This window comes from Ischnura elegans, chromosome 3, assembly GCF_921293095.1.
Source record: "Ischnura elegans chromosome 3, ioIscEleg1.1, whole genome shotgun sequence".
Lineage (NCBI taxonomy): Eukaryota > Metazoa > Arthropoda > Insecta > Odonata > Coenagrionidae > Ischnura > Ischnura elegans.
The window spans coordinates 18,712,006-18,734,356 of record NC_060248.1 but is presented as its reverse complement, the minus strand read 5'-3'; the positions used below and the strand labels follow the sequence as shown (position 1 = coordinate 18,734,356).

The window sequence follows — 22,351 nt, the reverse complement described above, 5'->3', positions numbered from 1 at the left end:
ACTACCCTATATTTTTTTCAAAGCACTCCCTCAGTCTCTACCAACTTCAATTACAATATAAATGAAGCCTTCAGCATTCCTTACCCTGCTTCGTACATAAAATTCTTGCGCATGTTAGAACTGATTTTGGTTTCTTTGAAACTATCTACATCGATATGCTATCCCGCGAACTTCCCCAATAGGCGTTTGGCGGGGGTGTTAGGGTACTAGCCGTTGACAAATAAAAGAAAATGCTCAAACTAAATTCCGCCTAGCAGTCATTAAAGTCCTCCATTATTCGGGGAAAAACGATTTCCCATACCTATCTGTTCAGCAAAATATCTCTCTTAATTTATCGTTCCTGTTGGACCTGGAGTTATGAATATGATGTTCTCCGTGAAGCTCTTAAAGATTCCCTATTGCTCAAGCAATCTAAGCTGTAATATCTGTATGTTGAAATAAGATGTCGTTACACGTTGTGCTTGCTTTCCGAGAAGATCGTTCATCACTATGCACTTACATTCTGATTCTTCCTGTAAGTGCGTTGAAAATAGCCCCTTTTTAATGGCTGTTGAAAATGAAATAGAATCCAGTCAATGAGAGTTTGGCATTGGCTCTTCTCGTTGTCCCATTCCTTCCGAACGTATAATTTTGCGGTGGCCATAAAAGTGTCCGGCGAGAGCGCGCTCCAGCGGAATGAAAAAGGCGCAGCAAGCGGCAAGAAAACCATTATAATTGCTCTCCATTTGGGCCATGGTTTACATGGAATGGCGTGTGATAGCTCTGTTGTGCAACAAATCTTTGGAGCCTGTGATTTGCTAATTAGCACCTCGGATCGTGCGGTAATAGCCCAATAGGTGGCGGAGTGGAAGCTGCTATTAAGGCCCAAGGGCTTGTAATTAAAAACGGTTCTCTCGTCCGGAAGTCCTTTGAGCTAACTGCTGTCGAGAGTTGTAGTAATACTTACGATACAGTCGGGGCATCGATGAGTTATTGGTTATTGGTCCTCGCATAGTAAGTAAGACTTAGTTTTTTTAGCTCTGATGTATGCGACCTCTATTTCCTATATTATCAAGAGATAGAAGAACTTCCGTGAGCCCCGCAAGGTTTTGATATGCATATTTATTCCCCAGTTATCACTGGAAACTATAAATTTGTAAGCAGAAAGACTTCGTTAGGTTATTATCCAGAAAAGCCTCGACAATTATTTCAGTCACTTTCACGGTGTGAAAATTGTTTTACGTCGCGATATTTGCCTTAGGCTTATACTATAATTAGTAAGGATAAAATTCTAAGGCAGTTTTTCCTTTAATCGTGGTGGTGCCTTTAAAATTGGCATGTAACGTTTACCGGCATGTAATGTGTAAATACTTGCGAGATATCATGTTTAAGAGATTTTAAAAATGCGGATGTGAAAGTATTTGTGTGGATTACACAAATAAATTGGCGATAAACATGCCTCAAATTCACCCACCAGTTTTAAATTGGTTGCGATTTTCCTTTTTGTGATCTTCTGCTTGTATTATTCACTGCGAAAATATTTCACCGATACTTTGCGCAAAAATAAACGGACTAGCCTCGATTTATATGCGTTTCGGCGGACGTTATTTCATCTGATTGCGATTATGTGCGTGGGACCATGATTGAATTGTACGAGTTCGTAATATATGACGTGGTGGATTTGCTGATTCTATCGATAGGGTTTGTTTTCACTTTGTTTATTTCCATTAAAACTTTTATTTTCATTGAGTTCAGCAGTCACAAAGGGGTATAGGTGTCAGTACTTTAGCGAATTCAGTTAGTGGGTAAACTCATCTCGGGATTCCCACCGGGTTAATTTATCCTCATTAGCTGCCATTTCAAGCTCCGACATTAAATAACATTCAGCAGCCCTGAAGATAATCCCCGAATCGGAGCTTGAAACGTTGGCTAATATGGATAATTTAACCCGGTGGGAATCCCAAGAAGAATGTACCCACATTATTCTCCAGGAAAGCATCAAAAAATATTTCGTAAATCCGTTATTGTTTCCTTTCTGAACTCTTTTCCATTTCGAAAAAAATTAGTTAAGTTATGTGTTTCAGTGTTGGCCTAAGCTTCGTTTAATGTGGAGCCACCTTGGCTCTTGTTTATATTTACTCCCAGAGGTCTCTGCGGTGCCGTTAGAGGTATCCACTTCCTCTTCAACGGTCCATTATGTGGTAGAGGGCTTTAGTGGCCTGGCGCTTGTGCTCTGGGGCGTTTTCAGCGTACGCGTTAACTAGCCGCTCTAGGAAGTGATGGGATGATTGCCTCGTGGAGATTCGAAACTTTGCCCGTGGACTGATACGTAGGGATGAATTAAATGCATCGAAACGCCCCGGCTGCATATCGCGTTATCTTTGGCGTTTATCTCGAACCTCCCCACAGCCCTTATGAAACTCTCTGCTCCTATCATAATATATACTCTCTCTTCAGCTTTCACTTTCTTCGCCTCCATCCTGTTATGCAGCTGCTTCCCCGGGGCTCCATTGATTCTTCGTCGCTCATTATTCGGAAAATTACGTCTAAACTAACTTATTTACTGAACATTTGAAGTATCATCCTCGTTTTGCATGTTCTCAGGACAGAAGAAGAACTATTATCTTTTTGGGATGAATGAGGAGAGTTTCATACGAAACGCTGTACTTCAGCTCCGAATAGCCACAACGTTGAGTTCTTGAATCTCTCTTAGCTGCGAAAGGACTAGCTGGCTTGCCAAGCACCAAAAATGTTTTCATTGCTGGAGAATATCTTGTCAGTCATAATCACATTTGAATGGAATTGGCCATCAACGAAATGTGGAGAAGCACAGTGAAATTTATGAATACTTGTATTTTTTAGTGAATAACGAATATTCATAGATGTCTGAGGAATTAATTCAGAGCCATTATTGTATTTGAATGGATGACATTGATGTTACACCTGAGAATTATAGTGAATGTATAGTTTTGACAATCGTCTTACGTTCGTTCACTGTAAATTCTATCATTACCGCTCATATGTTAAACCTGTGTTACGTGCGATCTAACTACAGAGCATTTTTAATTACTGACTATACGTGATACTCTGTCATCCTTTTCGTAAATGTCAGCCCCTTTACATTTTCGTCAAAAACTGTCCAGCTTTTTCTCCACTCAAAGGCTTAGTCGTCTCCGCTCTACTGCTTGTGATCTTTTGTTCCCTTCCATTTCTATCGCTGTATTCATCGAAGTTTTGTTTAGATGATTCGGTGGTATCCAAGGTGGTATCATGTTTCATCTTAATAAAATTTCATTAAAAATTTTTTGGAAAAGTGCTACAATCATTTATTTATTTAAATAATGTTCATTTTCATGTTATACAATATCTTATTTTGTCGTTGTTGCTTCTCATTTTTTTACTTAAGTTCGTGCTTCATAGCGCTCATTTTAACCGAAATTTGCTTCTCGGTGGGGTTTTATGAAGAAGGTCATTAGTTGTACAAATACGTATCGTCATCATCATCATTCAGCAACCTGAAGATTGGTTTGATGCAGCCGTCCACTCAATTATCCTATCTAGCTATTATTTCTATACTTTCAAAATGCTTCTGTTTTACACCCTGTTCATTTTATTGCTTCCGGGGTCCTTTTATGACTTCCTACCCTTCTAACTGACTTTGAGTAATTTTTTTCAACTACTAGTTATCAGTTTGTAAGTACTTTTATCAGCAACATAGAAACCAGGGAAGTTCCTTTGAAACTAAGAAATTCCTGCCGCCGCGTGGAGAGCTCTTCGAAATTTCTTCCGCTTAAGCTAACATTTTTCGGAAAGAAACGTCCACCTGGGTGGCTTCTTTCAACTCTTTTTCTTGATAGCCTACCGCTTGAATGAGAGTGTTTTCGGGATGGTAACATGGGAGAAATATGCCTGGAGGTTGGAAGAAAAAAAAACACGCGGAGGTGAAAACATTCGTGCTTCCAGAGTGTCAAATTAATGCTCTCAAGCGATTCGCTTTCGTCTCATTTTCGGATTTCTTTCTTGCATGGGATTTTTTTATGGATGCGCGCCGTAAGTGGACGCCGTAATGGGGCGCCTATTTATCATTTGGCCCCGGGCCACTTGGCCCACAATCCACTCGTCTGCTCCTCTTTCCCTTGACGGGACTCTATTAATTTTATTCCACTTACCAGTACAAAAGGACTTTAACTATGGTTGATGTTGATCTTGTGGCATTACATACCATTTTATTCCTCCGACCTCTGAATCGGTGCGCTATCGCGCTCGTTACATGAAATCATGTTGTACTATCCTGTAATTCGAAGGTGGCAACTGCTGATTTTTCTGAGCTCTTTCACGAATACAGCACATTCTAAGAATATTGTACAAACACATTATTCGTTTTCACTATTTATCCAATAACCATTTTTATATTTTAATGCTTTTTCGATTAAGTTTCACCGGATTGGACTTCACTCCGTTCCTCATCGTTTCACGAATACGGGAAATTTCGTGTCCGCGAATTTAAAATGTTATCAAGTTCGCTTCTTCATTTCAACAATCGTTTTGATGATCGAGTAGTACATCTTCCTCCGGAAGTTATGAATAATTTTAATGAATTATTATTAATGGTAATTAATTATGATTCATTATTTCACTCTGAGGACGACTCACGATTTAACCGTCCAGCTGCCGGCAGTAATACGGCAGTTTATCTTGCGGAATACCTGCGTGGCCCTCACAGGTAACGCACGAAGGCAAATCTTAATTTCTAATTCAAACTTAACAATAATGATGTCTTTAAAAGTAGAAACAAAAAAATATTCATACAGTTCAAATAAAAGGAATCAGTAGCTCCCCACTAAGTCGTTCAGAAGGTGACATCATTTTAATACATGTATTTTTTGCAACATTTTTCATATATTTTATAAGCGGAAACGCATTCGAGTTCTCAATATGCAATGAACTTATACAATGTACCATAGCCAATGTACAACCCAATCTACCATTAAATCCAATGAAATGTACGATACCAATGCCGATACCCCATGGAATATAAAGTAAAACTTTTTTCATTGACAATATTCGTAAATTTATTCGTATGTCAACTCTATGATTTTTTTATTTTAAATAATATCATTCTTCCATTGACCATCTTTTAATTTTTTGCCTTATTTTCGTTTTTTTATCTTAAGTTTACTTATATTACGTGGTAATATAAGTAAAGTGGTCTTATAATATTCTTTAAATGATATTTAGGGAAAATAAGTGTAGCTATCAGAATCACTGTTAAGTAAGATTCGCCTATCTATTTCAATAAATCGATGCTCAACTGATGAAATAGTTGCCGATGACTTAAGGTTATTTTCGAAGCGAGGACTATTTACGAGCATCGTTTCCTGTGTCCGTCCTCGCGTCAGCTGCAGTGGGTCTTCTGGCATCATTGCATTCCCCAATCAATCGGACCGCTGTTCCCAATCACAAGAGTTCGATTCAAGATTCTAACTTCTCAGCTGCATCTTTGTAAGTGCATTTCCGATTTTATCGCTTTCGCCATCCTCGCCTTGCTTCTCCCGCCCCTGTTTGTTCTGAGGGAAGTTGATCGAGGCGGACGATAATGTCCTCCTAGTCCCACAGATCACCCACCTCTCTATTGCAGGTCGTCGAGGTCATTCTATATCCCTTAGGTCCCGTCGTGTCCCTCTTTTATGTGAAGATGAAAATGGGAATCGCTGCTCAAATGAAAATTTATTGCACCACTTAAATGCAATATTTATGTTTCCTTTGATTTTATATTTTAGAAGTGCACATTGTTGCACTTTTTGGCGCTAAATTTTATATTTTTTAAACAATTAGAGTCTCAATCAGAAGATTAATTAGATAGGTGAGAGTAAAATTTATACACATGGTACAAGACTAAAGAATAAAAAAGCCTAAGACAAGAGAAGTAGAAGATCTTGTGCCACAGGATGCCTCTGTGAGCCGGCATGCGTCGTACGCATTAAATAAAGTAAGTGGATAAATGCAAATGCATTTAATTCTTATGTGGTGAACTTCCGCTATACCACGCGTGAGTGCATTCAAAATTTATTAATTAGGTAAATTTTGCATAGAAATTGTTGTTTACGATTTCGTTGGAGATAATAGGTCCTCCAAAGATGTTTCTCTCACCGATTGGCCTCCAAAGGTTAAGTCTGAATCTCTCGGCGAGAACTGAGCCTTCGCCACTTTCACTCATTTTCTCCCGTGACGCAAGAAACCCGTGCTGCTGCAACCCGTGGACCCAATCAATTTCGGATGTTATGCGTCGCTACTCTCCCATCTGTCAGTTTGGCAGATGCTGCCTACAATTCCGTTTTGCTTGCGTAGTTTTCCTAGATACGTATCTGGCTCGTAGGCGGTGACAAATCTTATTTTGTTTTCGAACTTTTCGTTTGGTTCATCCTGAACCACACGAAATATAGTATGTACCTATATGTTGGATAAAAGTGTGATTCTCGCCAATTTTTCGCATAATTTACCAATATTCGAAGATTTCTGAATAGGAAAGGTGCGTACCTAAGCTTATCCGAAAATTCTTCTCTTTCCTGAGCATTTTGTACTGTCGTTTTTTGTTTTGCGGCATTTAGAGTGAAGATCTCTCTATCAATTTTGGTATATTTTTAATTCTCAAGTAACTGTCCCCTTCTGCTTAAAAACGGAGTACTTCAAATAGTAAATGTAGTTATAGGTGATTGCAAGACGTCCTGTAGATAGGTTAGGCAGGCGGGTCTCGAAACTTTAGAAATGGCGTTCGAGGAAATGGGTGCCTCCACTGCCGCCCCTGTTAGATGCTAAATAGGTGTGAATTAGCGTGAATTTTTTAGGATTTGGAATAATTACGAGAAAAAAAACCCATTTTCCGAAGTAGCCGACATTTCTAAGAAAACCTGTGCAGGAGGTATCAATTTTTGGCATAGGCTTTCCAGAGGGTCTGGATTTAGTGAGGCATTCGTTAAATCGATGGATCTGATGAATAAATCATTTTGAACTATCACTTAATGATGCATTTTCGTTCCGACAGCATTGTTAAATATTCCTGCGAACTCTCTGTTCTAGGAAACGTTGGAACGGAAATTCTTGCCCTTGCTGGAGAGGCGAAGAAGCATGATTACTTTTGAAGGATTAAAGAACAGAGGTAATTTTAATATGTGAGACTTGAGCGATTTTTAATGATGGTGTTATGAGGAGATGTTAGGGGTAAAGTCTATTATTGTGTTTTCTCTGAAAATATCAAGCTGAGGAAGTAATATAGTATAGTTACAATTGGTGAATTTCCCTTAAGGGACTTCTTTCAGGATCTTTCAAAAGTTATTATACTTCTTTACCTCCACAACAAAATGCGCCTCCTCCCGAACTTTTCTCGCACTCTCCTCAATAAAATATTTCTGACCACGGCATGGGACGCTTCCGCAGCTTTGGGTATCTCAATTTTGTATGAAAAACTGGATTCAACAGATCTAGGCTTCAATTGGTGGAAGCTAGACTTATTTAAATAAATAAAAGATCGTAGCACTTTTCCACAAAACTTTTGACTGCGAACAACGCCTTTCGGGTCACTGAGCCATCATCTGGTACAAGCCACTGCAAAACATTTGAAAATCACCTTTATACCGTTGAAAAAGGGGGTTAGGGAGAGAGACACTTCTGGTTGAAGACGATGTATAATTCCGCTTTGCGGAATTTCACTCACAAATCCAGGTAGAGTTTGTTCTGATATGCTATGCTAGCATTCCGAATAATTTAAACAAATTCTGGCTTCAATTGGTGGAAGTTAGAAATATTTAAATAAGTAAAAGATTGTAGCACATTTCCACATTTTTTTACTGCGTACAAACCTGGATTACTATATGTGTGGATGTGAATTCACCCAGATCCGTCTTTATTTCTGTTGTAAGGTGGTATGCCTGAGTTAAGCCGTGCCGTGGTTTGTCTTTTCGTTGTTGCGCGACACTTTCATAAGCACGTCCAACTCGAGTGAATGGATTTGCAGACAGCTCGATCCCACTTCGTGATCCCTGACATTGGAAAATGGGCGTTAATTAAGGAGTCGAGGTGTCCCATCTTAGGGACTTTATGGGAGAGGGCTGGTTGCTGCACAGCGAGGTACTTAACCCGGTAACGCCTGAATTAAAAATTTCATCCCAATTTTTTCGTAATAATCAATTTTAAAATCCGATTGATTAGATGCAAATTTAATACTTTTAGCACTAATAGCCATGAAGATACAGCCTGGTACAATGTGGTACCGCTAGGCCCTTAAGGGGTCAAAAATCGAAATTAAATAGGCGTTAGTAATTTCACATTTTAATGCCACAAACGTTTTAAAAAATTCTCTTTTGCACAATAAACTATCAAAATTACTCAAAAATGTCAAATCTTGCTTAAAAAGCAAGCTTTTCTGAAAAACGTAATTATAAATATTCTTATTAGTTTAAAACTCTCAAAATCCCGAACAATTTACAATAAATAACAAAAAAAGTTTGTTTAGTATTGCACTACCAGCTGGTATCATATGGTACCGCTAGGCGTTAACGGGTTAACGTATGTAGAAAAATGTGGGAAACGCAATAAATAAAGGTTGTGATGGCAGTCGTTTAGTGATGACGTGGTCTCCTCCCTGATAAAATTTGCCGTTGATTTCTCTTTGCATCGTATCCACTTTGCCTTGACACCCCGTAACTCATCTGTGTTGTTGGCAGTCCGATGGAAATGAAAGTTTTTTTTTGTAGAGGCTGCTGTAAGCCTGGATTAGCCCCTGAGAAAAAGTTGTTCGGATGAATAACTTTTGAATTAATTACGCCCGAAGAAGAATTTTGGACTATGTTTTTTTGCGGCTGGTGAAGTTGGTGGACATGTGGAATTCAAGTTTCCCATGAAAACATTTCTCCGCTTTAAGTGACTGTGATTTCATTCGGTGTCGAAGGCAGAAGCCTCGTTTACAAAAACATCACTCACTCATTGATTCAACCCTAAGATGGCATTGCATAGGTGAGGGTGGAGCTTACTTTGAACCAAGCTAAAGGTGTGTATATTTCACAAATTCAGGGTAGGGGGGCCAGTTTATTTCCCTGGACTAACTCAAACTTCGAGGACTTTTGTTTGGGGGTGTGCGAAGGCTTCACCCGGTTCCCCTCGATCAGCAGCCAAGCGCTCGACCCACTGCTATTGGCGCAAAAAAAGTAGAACGCTGAACTTAAGCATTTGTACGAAATTCAGCCGAAGCTTCATTTGGTCGTTTCATATATCGTTTTACTCATTGCATATATTCAACTACAACAATAAATCATTCAACATTGTTAAAACGTAAACGTTTAGCATCTACGGTCAAAAGAGCGAAGAAGAACACGCGAAAAACTATGGAAACGACGAAACGGTAATCTTCTGAATCTCGTCACGGGAAAAATATTCAACTGGTACATTTCACTGTATTTTTTATAGGTAGAGAAACATCTTCGCATTATAAATAGGTTTTTAAAATTAAAATTTAACCATTATTTGATTTTGTACTTGGCCGAAAGGTAGATTTCAATTTTCGAGGAGTAGAAAAGTACATGAATATCGAAGTTGCGTATGTTGCATGATAAAAATATGTCCAAACTTTTCATGTAAGGAAATGATTATATTGTTCCTCATACTTAAAAATAAATCACGAAAACGGTAATGCACACGACCAAAACGACGACTTAGAGGTTCCCACGAGGAATCGTTTACTGCTTTACCGTCATCGGGATTGTTGCCGCTTCGTAGTTGTTTTGCGGATATCATTTCTCTTTTCGTCATAGAGTCGTTTCCATGTAGAAGATTAATTCGCTGCCATTGCAGCGATATTTATACTTGGAGCCGGCTGACTGTTATAGCTTCACGGCGTTTTCATTTGCGCATTTCACGTCAAATCCACAAATGGGGTCTTTTTCATATCACTGCCAGATTGTAACTGTTTCTTCAGACTCAGATTGTAACTTCTTCTTCAGAGATCTTCAACCTGATTACATCTCCCGGGCAGAAGGATAAACGTTGTCTGAAGACGCTAATCGCAGCTATCCCGAAAGCAGGTTTGAGCACACTTCTACGGTTCTCAAATATTATGCCAAATTTTGTCAAGTTTATTCGTTGAGAGCGACATTTAAGTGCCGTTGACATTTCGTTCCTCTTGAGTTTCTCTTTCACTTCGCGTAAAAATAATTCTATTGGATGGCCTAATGGGACAAGCTCATTCATTGGTTAATGGGGCGTTAAAGGGCAAATTTCGGTAAATTACAACACTCTTGATCCATTTATCGATGAGTTTTATTTCTCATTGCTGGGTTTTGTAGTACGTGTTCAAGGTTTTAATGTGCATTCAGGAGGGTTGTGTATACGAATAAATTCCTTTTATGGTGGTTGTTTTCGGAGGAACATGTTTTTTATGTAATGTTTTGCGATTTGGTGTACGATTTAACTACATAATTCTTGCTCCATTTATTGATCATTTTTATGCTTCGAAGTTGGGTTTTGTATTTCGCATTCAAGATTTAAATGCTCAATGGGAGATTTAATGCTTCTTTTCAGTGGCCTCCCTTGGATTTCCCTTAAATCCTGAAACAGTTTTAGCTCAAGGGTAAGCTATTTTTATATAGCTCTTATTTTGCGAATACTAGACAGACCTGAATAGAATAGTTGAAATTGTTAGGTAACTGGTGTTTGCATTCTGAAGTCATGTATATTGAATTCTACTGCATCGGTAAATTTCTCGAGTTGCTCTTGCTCTAGAAGCCTTTTTGATGTCCATGCGGTATGCCGGCCATTAAATCTCCACTCGCCGCCTTCCCAGTGAAAGCGTTGAATATTACGTATGCCTAATGACCCGTGAAGACACTTCGAACGAAGGTGATAAATAAGACGCTGCGGGAAGGAAGCGATTGAGCTCTGCTGCCGATATTTTCCGGTTTAGAATTAGGTTTTGCTCGCTGTTCTTTCCTCGTTATTTGCTCAAAGCAATCACCGAGCGAGATTAACCTGTGCCTCAGCTCTCTTCGATTGAATTGGAATCAGTTTGAAACGGAAAGCCTGTGGTAGTGGCATTTATGGTGCCCCGAAGCACCATTAAAGTCGGAAGTATTGGCAGAAATATCCTCGTGTTTACTTTTCGATGAGTATTTTTTGCCCCTGATGCTTTACGTTACTTATTTTTGCGACGATAAGTTATTTTGTTTTTAACCCTTGGGAGATAGATTTTATCAAATCCAATCAATTTATTGCATGTAAGCATTTGGATAGGAGTTAGCACTAAAGATTTTCTTGAAATTCTTTCTGAACTTTTTAAATAGCTCATTTGAAATAAATGACTGATTTGTATTATTTTTTAAGCATCCGAGTTCTATTGAATACCTTAATTTCGCTCAATAGTACCCATATCACTGTGTCTGGTGAACATAAAATCTTATCTCTTATGTGCTGTGATTCTGTTTCTTGTACGCATGAAGCCTTTTGTGCAATCCTCATTATATTATTAGATTAGATCTTTCCTTACATTACACGGTAGTCTTCATAGAGTCTAATTTTCAAAGATTCTTTAGTAATAAAAATATCATTTTCTTTTTGTCATTGGTGTTTTTGAAACCGTATTTATAGGTAAATAGGTATATCTTCAAATCTTTTAAAAGTATAAATTATTTGTCAGAACTTTCAATTAGATGCATTGAGTATTGATGTTACTGTTCCTCTGCTAGAAATAAATGCATATAATGTAGCATTAACGTTATTAAACTTGCGTGAGTGGCCTTAAGGATAATGCATGGCGTTTTTTATTGTCATTTGCCCGCGATTTGTCGCAGCTTTGGCACGTAATCCGATCGTTGTGAAAGTGATGGACAGCTTTCGGAAGCATAAATTTCGCCGCCTGCGATCCGTGTTTACACTATTTCTTGCCAAAGTGTGCGGTCACCTTGGGCCGGTCAGAAGTACGCCGCATATATTTTTCGCCGTGAATAATGCCCCTAGGTAAGTTATCGCCTCATTCGTTTATTTTTTGTCCATAAAAATGAACCTTTACTCCATTTGTTCCGCTTGGCATGTTTAGCACCGTCGTCCATAATGGACTTCTCGGTATAGCGAAGGTTTCCTGGGAGAACAAGTTATGGCCTCCAGCCGAATCGAAGAGATGGACTTTAAGTTCTCTGCCGTCTTTGTGTGTTTCCCTTTCCCATCGGGTCACCTATCTCTTCCGATAACGCCCCGGCGTTTCATTTCTTTTATCGGAATTCTTCACAATATCCCACCCTATCGTCCTTCCCTGGGCGAGTCCCACAGATCTTTCGTCTTAGCAAGTTGAAATAGAAAGACCAACCGTCGTTTCCCGTTTCTACCTCTCCCCACCATCGTTCAGGGACGCCCCTCGCGTCCCCGAGGAACTTATTATAATGATTACTCCATATTTCAGATACCTACTCCAGGTATGTTCTTCAGCATTTCTAGAACGAAAAAAATGATTTCAATTGAATAAACGATTTTAATCTCTCGTGGGGAATACCATTGATGAATTCTTCTCGGGTTCTCAACCAGGTTAAGTCTTTCATATAAGCCAATATGAAGGAATTAACCTGGCTGAGAATACATCAATTTTAATTGATTGTTCGAACGATGCACCGTAAAAGAGTTTTTGGAATTGCCGATAATTTTTGTCGTTTTACTTAAGTAATAATTTTAATAAAATGAGAGTTTATATTAATTTATTATTGAATGGAGACGAAGAAAGTCATTGGCAATAATATTTTCAACGATTCTTATGGCATTTTGCCAAAACATTTTTTTGCCGTGTACGTTACTTTCTAACTTTGGAGCGGGCAATGAGAGTGATGCTTTAGCGTATTCTTTGCTTATCTGCTATCGTATGCATGTTTTTATTTTATAAATGTGGCGTTAAACTTTGTAGCAGTAGAAGTTACGAGCATTTGCTTTTTAAATGTAGTCCATTTAATCGGTGATGATGTGACCAAACTTTCGTTTGCTGAGGAATCAAACCATTAATATGAGTAGTAATTTTATCCCGAAAACTACGCCCCATATGGTAACAGCCTTACTGGTTGTTTTTCCTGCGTAATTTTACAGTTTTCGCCTTGGGGTTATACTTACTTTTTAGAAGCTGTCTTCTTTCATACGGCTTTTCTGTCATCTGATCATGCCGTATTATCCTCCACCATTTATTTTCAATTGTTAAATTTATGCCTCACATCTTCTAAGGAGCTTTTATCGACCTTGAGCGATTCCATTTCGTTCGTTTTAGTATTGAAATGTTTGGCTGTAATCTCTGGAATTCCCTGTCGTTATCTAAAAAAATTCCTCTTCCCTTCTTTTTTCGAAGAATTACTATTTATTTATTACTTTTGTGAGCACATCCGTCAATAAATTAATTTTTGTGGTATTACGTTATTCAAAATTATTTGGGAAATCTTTTTCGATTTATTTTCTTCCTCCCTGATTGCTGTTGTATGTTCTCATTATTTACGTAGTATAATTATACTTCGGTGCAATATTTTTCTTCATAATGATAATAGAATTGTGCCAGGGTTATTTTGATTGCTTGAGCAGAAATTGTTAAATGTGTTTGCATTTGCTGTTGTATAGGAAACCCAGAGGATCAATAAAAATCATTTTGTCATTCATTCAAAACGTGAAGTAACCGGCACTTCTACCGGAATCTACGCTGAGAGTTTCGACGATGTCAGTGGTCACCATCTTCTTATTTCCTGGCGACCTAATGTCCAGCTCTTTGCGCAACAATTTCGCTCCGTCTCTCATGCTGTCACCTTTTGCGGTTTCACTCTCTCGCCAACTGGTTTGATCGCTCCGGTGGAGACCAGAAATACGAAGTGCAAAAATCGATTGCCGATCACAAGTGGTCGTAATTCAAGCATCAAGGGTATTAAGCTGCAATAAGTTCCAGCTCGATGAAATCCTGCCGATTTTAGTGTAATGCGTACGTAGATCTCTATCCTCTTTTATGTGTGGGTAAATATCTATTGAGCACATTTCCAAGAAGATACTGAATAACCATTTCCATTTTTTGATTGGGATGGAACACCATTTGAAACTAGTTACAGAAGTTTTATCTCTGCAATGGAAAGAGATGCTTGAATAGAACTAGAATATAAAACTATAACATATAGCTAGAATTTTCTTTTAGAATTGGTTGAAATATTATCTCATTGTAACAGGTGCAATGGAAGTAAAGAAGACCTCGTAAAATGGGTATTGAGCCAGGAGATCGGTAGCTAATCAAATAGAAACGCAGAAAAATTAATTTTCCAATATTATTTGATATAAATTGACTTAAAAAATTACTTTATTATTCATGATAATCATAACTGCAATTAAGGGAATCAATTATCCAAGGATGGAAATTCGATCCCGTCGGGTATTACCAAGGTCCTCTTATAATATAATAGAGCGAATGCCTAATGTTGCAATCTGAAAATAAATCTGGCAATTTCGAATTTGAGGAATGATTCTACATCATGATCCACTAGCGTGTCGTGTGTAATTTTGCTCTATTGTGCGATTTCGAAGTAAGCATGTCTTGATATCGTAATATACATTACCTAATTGCAATGTCAGTGCAGTCCTTAGCAAATCAATAGCATGCTATTATTTAGTGTTATCATATTTCATAGTCAAATAAATTTGTATATTATTTATCATGGGCAAATTTCTATTTATTACATATTCCAAAAAGACACTGATTAAACAGTACGACTTTGAGATTGGGATGGAAAACCGTTTAACATTAGTGTCAGAAGTTTTATCTCCGCAATCGGAAGAAAAACCTGAATAGATATATGAAGTTTCTCGAAATGTGACAGCTATCGGTTGTAAATATCTTCTGGGAATTTATTCAAAATGTATCCACAAATTAGCATGAGAGTGTGAAAGAGATGTCTCTGTGTCTTGACATTCCCGCCCTTGCCTCAAAGTGCACCTCAAGAGTCTTTGAATCGCTTGGAAGTGTCTCCCGCAACCGGTCTCCAGCTTCATTTGATCGTCCACGAAAAACGAATGAGAGGCGAGGGAAAAAGTCATTTACGACGAACGGAAGCGATGATTTTTATTTGCGACGGCGGCGTTGCTCCCGCCAAAAACAGTGTCGGTCTCGGCCGTTCGCTCTAGGCCTCTCCCGAACCACCTTCCACTCCTTTCCCCTCTCTCCGGAGTCACCTTCGGCTCTCAAGTCTCTTTTCCCACGGAATATATCGCCCTTGGGTGGGTGGGATGGGTATGCGCTTCCTCCTCTTCGGCTGTCGATTTCCCTCCTTCCCTCCACTGATAAGAACCAGCCATCCCATATTTGTAAGTTGTCCTCTAAAAAAAATATTTTTTGACAGACCAATACCATTTTCTTTTATTAATGTGATAATTTTTAAAATTTTAATAAAAAAACAGTTTAAGTACGGGAAAAATGTAAACTTTGAATTCCTCATTTTAAACGAGGAAGAACTAGAAGTTGAGGAGCGTGAAGAGGACAGAAAGAGTAGATTTTCTTTCTATCATTGAAATAATTGAACTAGAATCCACTGTGATTTTTTATTCTCATGTTTCTATTATTTGTAAGTAATATTTTAATAAAAAAGTATGCGAGAATGAACGTAATAATGTGCTGTGCAACCACCCGAATCTTGCGAATGAATGAGCAGAAAATTTTTTTTTCTAATTTTTTTCTCACATTCGTACTTCTCCGTTCCGCCAAAATCGTTCATGCATTCACTGCACATACATTCCATACCCTGTGCGTGTTATCGTTCCGTGTTACCAAGCCTTTAGGTGGCAAATATTCCTCATTACAAGAATGCGTTTGTCTATCCTCAAATATTGGAGACCATAGAAAAAGGGCAGTAATTTGCTCTTGAAGAGAATCTCTGTACTAGTATAGGCTGTAAAAGTAGTATTTCTTCATGAATTATTGGCAACGATATGAGATAAATATTGCACCATCGTTTCACATGCATACAATAACTATTCAAATATTATGTGCAGAAATTCTAGGGAGTGTATTGCTTTTACATTTACATTTCTTCCATAAGACCATTGACGATGGCTATTATCACAGGTAAAATTCTGGTTGAGGCTTACTTCGCGATTTATATTTTTATGAAATATAGTCATCATCATTAGTCAACAATCATAAGATTGGTTTGACGCAGCTCTCCATTTCTCTCTCCTATCCGCTAGCCTTTTCATAACGACGTATTTCTTCTCTGTTACATCCTATGTAACTTATTCGGGGGCGTCCCTTGCCTTTAATGAAATATAGTAACAATATAAAATGTAAAAACTAAAAGGCTTCCTAAAGCATGCTCTGTGAGAGCACATGGGAAAGGTGGAATTTGATATCATACATTAAAAAGTTAATATATAATAAATAAGATAATTAACATTTAATTAAGAGGCTGCAAGTGTTTGAACATTAATATTACCTGAAATACGTAATGATTTTCTGCGCATTAGTATTGCAATACAATCTCCCATTTCGAGGTTATTGCGACCTCGGAATTATCTTTGTTATCTATATCCGTAAATCCCTATGGCGTGCGCCCAGTTTTTCTCATTTTTGGCAATCGCATTTTATGGCTACCTCAATGGGTGTAGCTTGTATTCCGTTTCACGTCCGCCTGATGTTTATGAACTGAGATTATTCAGCCGATTTTCAGAATTTGGAGTGTGATTTAAATCCGATTCATATCATAGTGGCGATGGTGAAGTTCTCTTTCTTTTTTTTTAAGATTCAGTCATCGGTTTTAATTTTCGGCAGTGTGTAGAAATTGTGCGTCTACGTTGTGTGTATGAGTCCGAAGAGACTATCCATATTAACCGCTCATTAATTTAAAGTTAAGCCTATTGTCTATGCCGAAGAAAATTTTCAAATAGTTACCAGTAATTGGCTTTCGAATCAGACGGTACATTTGATGTAGATAAAAAAGGGAAGCGGTTTTACATTTGCTTTAATAGGGCGGCGACGTATCTTCACGGTCTGTTTGTAATGACGAAAGATGGTGAGAGGAAAAGAGGAGAGGTATGATGGAAGATTACGTTGAAAACGTTACTCCTTGAAATAGGGAACATTTATTTCTCCGAAAGAGAAATCTCTACTAGTATGTGTCATTCGCTTCAGTCACAATTTTAGGTAAACACCTATAGTATACAGTTTGGAAAATGCTCCTTCAATTGTACCTAAAAACGTGCCGTGTTTTCAACTCTATTTCATTCTCAATCATCTACAACCAGATCATGTACTACATTTGTCTCGGATACTATTACTCCATTCTTATGTTAACAATGCAAAATTTGAATGTTATTGTGTTGTGTACAATGTCAGGTTTGGTAATATTTCTTGGGCAATATTCTTTACTCATCTATAGAAATTGTAGCCGACCAAAACAGCGACAGTGTATATACGTTATTTGTTTCCTTGCAATTCAACAGAAAAAGTGAATTTGATTCCATTATTGGACCGACTCATCCATAAGTAATGCTAAAAACGGCATTGGTATACTTGGATTTTTCTCGGGCGGTTCGCTTCTACCTTGCTTTCAAAATTGATATCGAAAAATTGGCTCCAATTCTGTTCAGTTGTAATCCACCGGCGATGTCCTATTCGCATCCGCCCTCGCGGCTTCTTATCGAGCGTTGCCTTCCCCGTACTTTCACTTTATATCATCCACGATTCCATGCATGTCTTCATCGATTGTCGATGATTGAAGTCGGATATTGCTCGTGCCTTAGTTAAGCAGCAACTTTATCCGGTAAACTTTACGTGCGATTTCTTTGCATGTGCATTATTTTGTTGACCACATCCCGGATGATGTTTGCTCATTAAGTTGCATTTCATCAAATAATATTATAATATATGACTCTATTTGATTCATTCACGTAATTCATATCACATAATAACCATCAACTGTAATAGAATGAAATTAGGGACCCCAGCAGAGAACTATTATGATGGGGTTGCCCTCCGATGCATATGGAAGCATAGACAAACAAAAATACCTAAGCCTCATGGCAAGTTCATGCTCAGAAAATTCTTAAGTATAGAAAAAAATTTGATTCGAAAATTTGATACCTCTCGTTTTCATAGTAGTACCCGGAATTACAATAGAGAATCAATGGCTAATGGCGATAACGTTTTATTGCATTGCCAGACGAAAGAGAGGTGGTATTGCAGCTCAATGTAACGCCATCCTTCAAACATCCCTGTTATCCCTTTCCAATTCACTCTTATTCAAATTATTGTTATAGAATCCGTGAACTGCCACTGTGAACAGTTCATGTAGACTTGTTTTTAAATTTACATTATGGATAGGTATAGAGGTAATATGAGTGAAATAACCATAATTGCCCCGAATATTCGTTGTTATCTATTACTCGTATCGCCTAGAAAAGACAAGCCATTAGTCTTATGTGGAGCGCAACACTGAAAATGATTAGGACATACACTGGTATGCTTGGGTAAGAGATTTGAATATAGATTTGAAAAAAATGGAAATGTGTTCATGAGAGAAAATTAAGATTAGATTGATAGAGAAAAGGAACGAGAAAACGCTAAAAATAGTGGATAAGGAGTGGGCACTGCAAGAGAAATTAAGCCGGAGAAGTTAAATTAATTTCAATTGGCTAATGACTCCCAACGTTTGTGTGCAAAAGAAATTGTTTTTGACCTCTGCGTTTTGGCGAGGAGGATTTCTCAAGATTTTTCAGTTTCCTTGCGTTTGAATTCCTCCCCTATTCCCCATTCCCTATCCTCTGTGCATCCCCGTCTCTAAGCTTCTCCAGTTTGTTGCCCTCTCTTGCATGCAATCGATGGCCGACAGAGGATATGGAAGGGGGAAGGGCTCCCTCTCTGCCCCTCTCCGCCTAGGTCCCCTTGTTGAAGTGCGAGGGTGGATCCTTGGCAGGGGGCGTGTGCAATCCTCCCCCTTCACTCCCCCGCGAGCCCCACCCTGGCGCTTGCAATAGCCTTTATCTCGCGGCTTCCTCGCCTGCTCCCGTTCCCCCGCTCACAGTCGCTCAAGGTGCTTCAAGTGAACAGGGGGCTGCGATCCAGGGTTTGCTCGCGTTGTCCGAAGTCCAGCAACTCGGTGTCACAGTTCCCGTTCTCATCGATAACCTGTCTAGCGACTGTTGCTTGCCGTAGCAATCATGTTCGTTGCCGAGGAAAGATGTGTGAAATAGGTGCTGAAATTCTCCAAAAGTGTTCTGTGGCTTAGTGCGGGTGGAAATCAACCCTCGCCTTTCCCAACGGGTTGATGCACCGAGCGAGTGATACTTCAGCGCCGTAGTTGTTGTGTGATTGATGGGAGTTGTGTGGTTGATGTAAGCGTGGAGACCCTGGGGATAATGTTTCTGGCCAATGACTCAAGGGTCCCCGGTTAAAGTTCTGTGCAAAGCCTTTGGACATCCTCATCAAGAAACCGCGGGGTGCGCGGTAGTTTAGAGCAAATAGTCCTCCACCCTTAGTGCGGGTGGAAATCAACCCTCGCCTTTCCCAACGGGTTGATGCACCGAGCGAGTGATACTTCAGCGCCGTAGTTGTTGTGTGATTGATGGGAGTTGTGTGGTTGATGTAAGCGTGGAGACCCTGGGGATAATGTTTCTGGCCAATGACTCAAGGGTCCCCGGTTAAAGTTCTGTGCAAAGCCTTTGGACATCCTCATCAAGAAACCGCGGGGTGCGCGGTAGTTTAGAGCAAATAGTCCTCCACCCTTAATGTGTGAAATACACCTACTTTTGAATTAGTCTGAAATGAGTTCGGCTGTCTAATATCAACCTTCAAGCCTTCGGGTTTACACGCCGAATGAGTGACTGGATCTGGTTACCAGCTTGTGGATTCCGGTAGAAAATACTATATGATGGCTTTGAACTCCCTCATCAAGAATCCGTGGGGTGAAAGATAGGTCCGGAAAAGAAACCCCTCACCGTAGAAATGTGAAAATTCGGCTTAGTGTGGGATGAGCTAAACCCTTACCTATTCAAACCAGCCTTCGGGTCGATGACCTGAGTGGGTGAATGGATTTTATTGGTATCCATCTGTTCAGTGTGTATCTGAGCGGCTCTCATGATTGCTCTGATTAGGGATGGCCTAAGCTTTTCAAGAACTACCATCATCGGATCCTGTTCAATTTTTCCTGCCCGATGGCTCTGCAAGTGATCGTCAGCACTTTGGACGTCTTCCTGTCCCACCTGGTGACGTACCCAATAACGCCTCCTTGCTCCAATCACGCGTGCTATAATTGGACACCAATTGGTGGCGGGAATTTCGGTGGAGGCGAAGCGGCCGATGAGTGACTCGATACCTTTGACCCGATGTTTTTTTTATATAGTTTTCATAGAGCTCTGTTGAACGTTGAAGAGAGCTATGCGCGAGATCCCCTTGTGGCAGAAGCGATTCACTGTGGATAAGTGTTTTCATGTCTGTTGTCTATCCTGTCTCGCGATGGAGGGCTATCCAAAAATGTTTGTAGGTCTTTAACATTTTCCTTCCTCTGCATGAGTGGATGTGAAGTGGGTCTATTGCTTCTTCAACGTTCGCTGCTGGTAGTGCTCATTGATGCATGTGAATCAAGTATTCGCTTTCCATGCTTCCAGCCCTGTTTTATCGTTACGCCCGAGCAATATGCCTTTTTCTCTGTTCTACTATTTGGCTAATTAAATATATTTACCGTTTTAAAACTTTATCATTGAAAATATTGGGAATTACACTGCCTAAGTTCTTTTTGCAACGCTTATTGAGAGCAGGTGGCTGATTAGTTTTATAGAGGTTCTTTATTGGGACCTCTCAGTTTATATGATATTCTTTCGTGGTTATTTCCCTTATTCCCTCGTATTTTATGTATTACCATCATGTACCTCGGGATTGGTATTTCATGTTTGTTGAATTTCCCTTGGATTTTTACTTGTGTTTTGATAAATTTCTTAGTTAAAGTCCTCTGAATGATCCTCAATACTCTTCATTTGCTTCTTGTACTTTTTGACGTCTATGGTCCTCATATGATCTTATTTTGTTATATTTAAAAAAAATTAATCTACCTATAGCGTAGTGAGGAACATAAATCGGCATGAACTCCTAAAATCAATCTTTAATAGTCTTAGATGCTTATTTACTAATAACTTTACTAAACTATCTACTCCTTGCACAGACCATCACTTAGTAGTGAGGACCGTAAAATATACCGACCTTGGGAAAATAAATCCCAACTTTCCATGTATCACTTTCAGATTCCACGGGCTACTTAATCTGTAAGTGAAAACATGAACCTTCTTTGCGTAATAAAGAATTAAGCCCGTTGCAAAACATGAATCGTGGAAGTGAATATCGCGATGCGATATTGCCGTCGTGGGCACGTGTGCCGGCTCGATTGCATGGTTCCATATTTTTATTTTGGCCCGCCCAGTCCCTGCCTCTGGTGCCGATAGCTGTGTTAGATACCGCTCGATAAGAAATCAGGATGGTTCCCAGCGATATCATTGTTATGAAATTCTTGCTCGTCAGTTTTCACGACGGCTACGGTTTCTCTCGGTGGTGAACATCGTTCGGAGAAAGTGTCGACCTTCCGCCGGGCAAATATTTATCATCATCGCTGCTTCCCAAATGTGAGGGGGGAGGGTGAGACGGTGCGGCGCGGGGGAGAATGGTAATCACGTTTTTTTTTCTCCCCAACGCAGCGCGTCGATGGCGGAGGATAGGGCGCTGTAGATTCGCACCCCACACATGGTAGTATGAACGGAGAAAATGTTACGAATAGTGGATGAGGAGTGAGTTTTGGTGGAGTAGCTAAATCGTAGGTTGTGATGAAGGAAGATAGGATGTTAGTGACGAAGATAGAGGAAAGGATGCTGGATAAACGCGTAATAGGAGAAGGAAATAGTATCATAGATAGAATCAATATTATTCGGCCTATTACCGTACTAAAGAGGGGAATGCAATGAAAAATTATAGCTGGCGTGTGTTTGGTAAAATTTGTTTGTCATCATATATGTCTAATATCTTTACGGTTAGATAACTTATTTAAACTTAAGTAGGCCGCTAAGTTGTTCAACGTAAATTTAGTAATAAAAATTCAATTCAACACTTGATATTCAACGTTGAACTTTTTAGTTTGTGCTTAGTTGTCGATAAAGGACTCATGATCGAATGTTTAATTTCAATAGGCAGATGAGTTCCAAATTTCGTTTGCGAAAGAAAGAAATTGATTTGTACCTTTCTTTTTTTAGCTATGATAATGTCTCTAGATTTTTCAGTTGCCTTGCCATTGAATTCCTTCCCTTCCCACTCCTCTGTGCATCCCTTGGTATACATTATGCAATCGGTTTTTTGCGCTTCTCG

The 22,351-nt window shown here is 39.2% G+C and overlaps 1 protein-coding gene across 5 annotated transcripts in view; it reads left to right on the top strand.

Moving 5' to 3' along the window:
• Positions 1 to 22,351, top strand: part of LOC124155500 (unconventional myosin-XVIIIa) — a 730,850-nt gene that overhangs the window by 414,423 nt on the left and 294,076 nt on the right. The gene's annotated exons all lie outside the window — the stretch shown is intronic.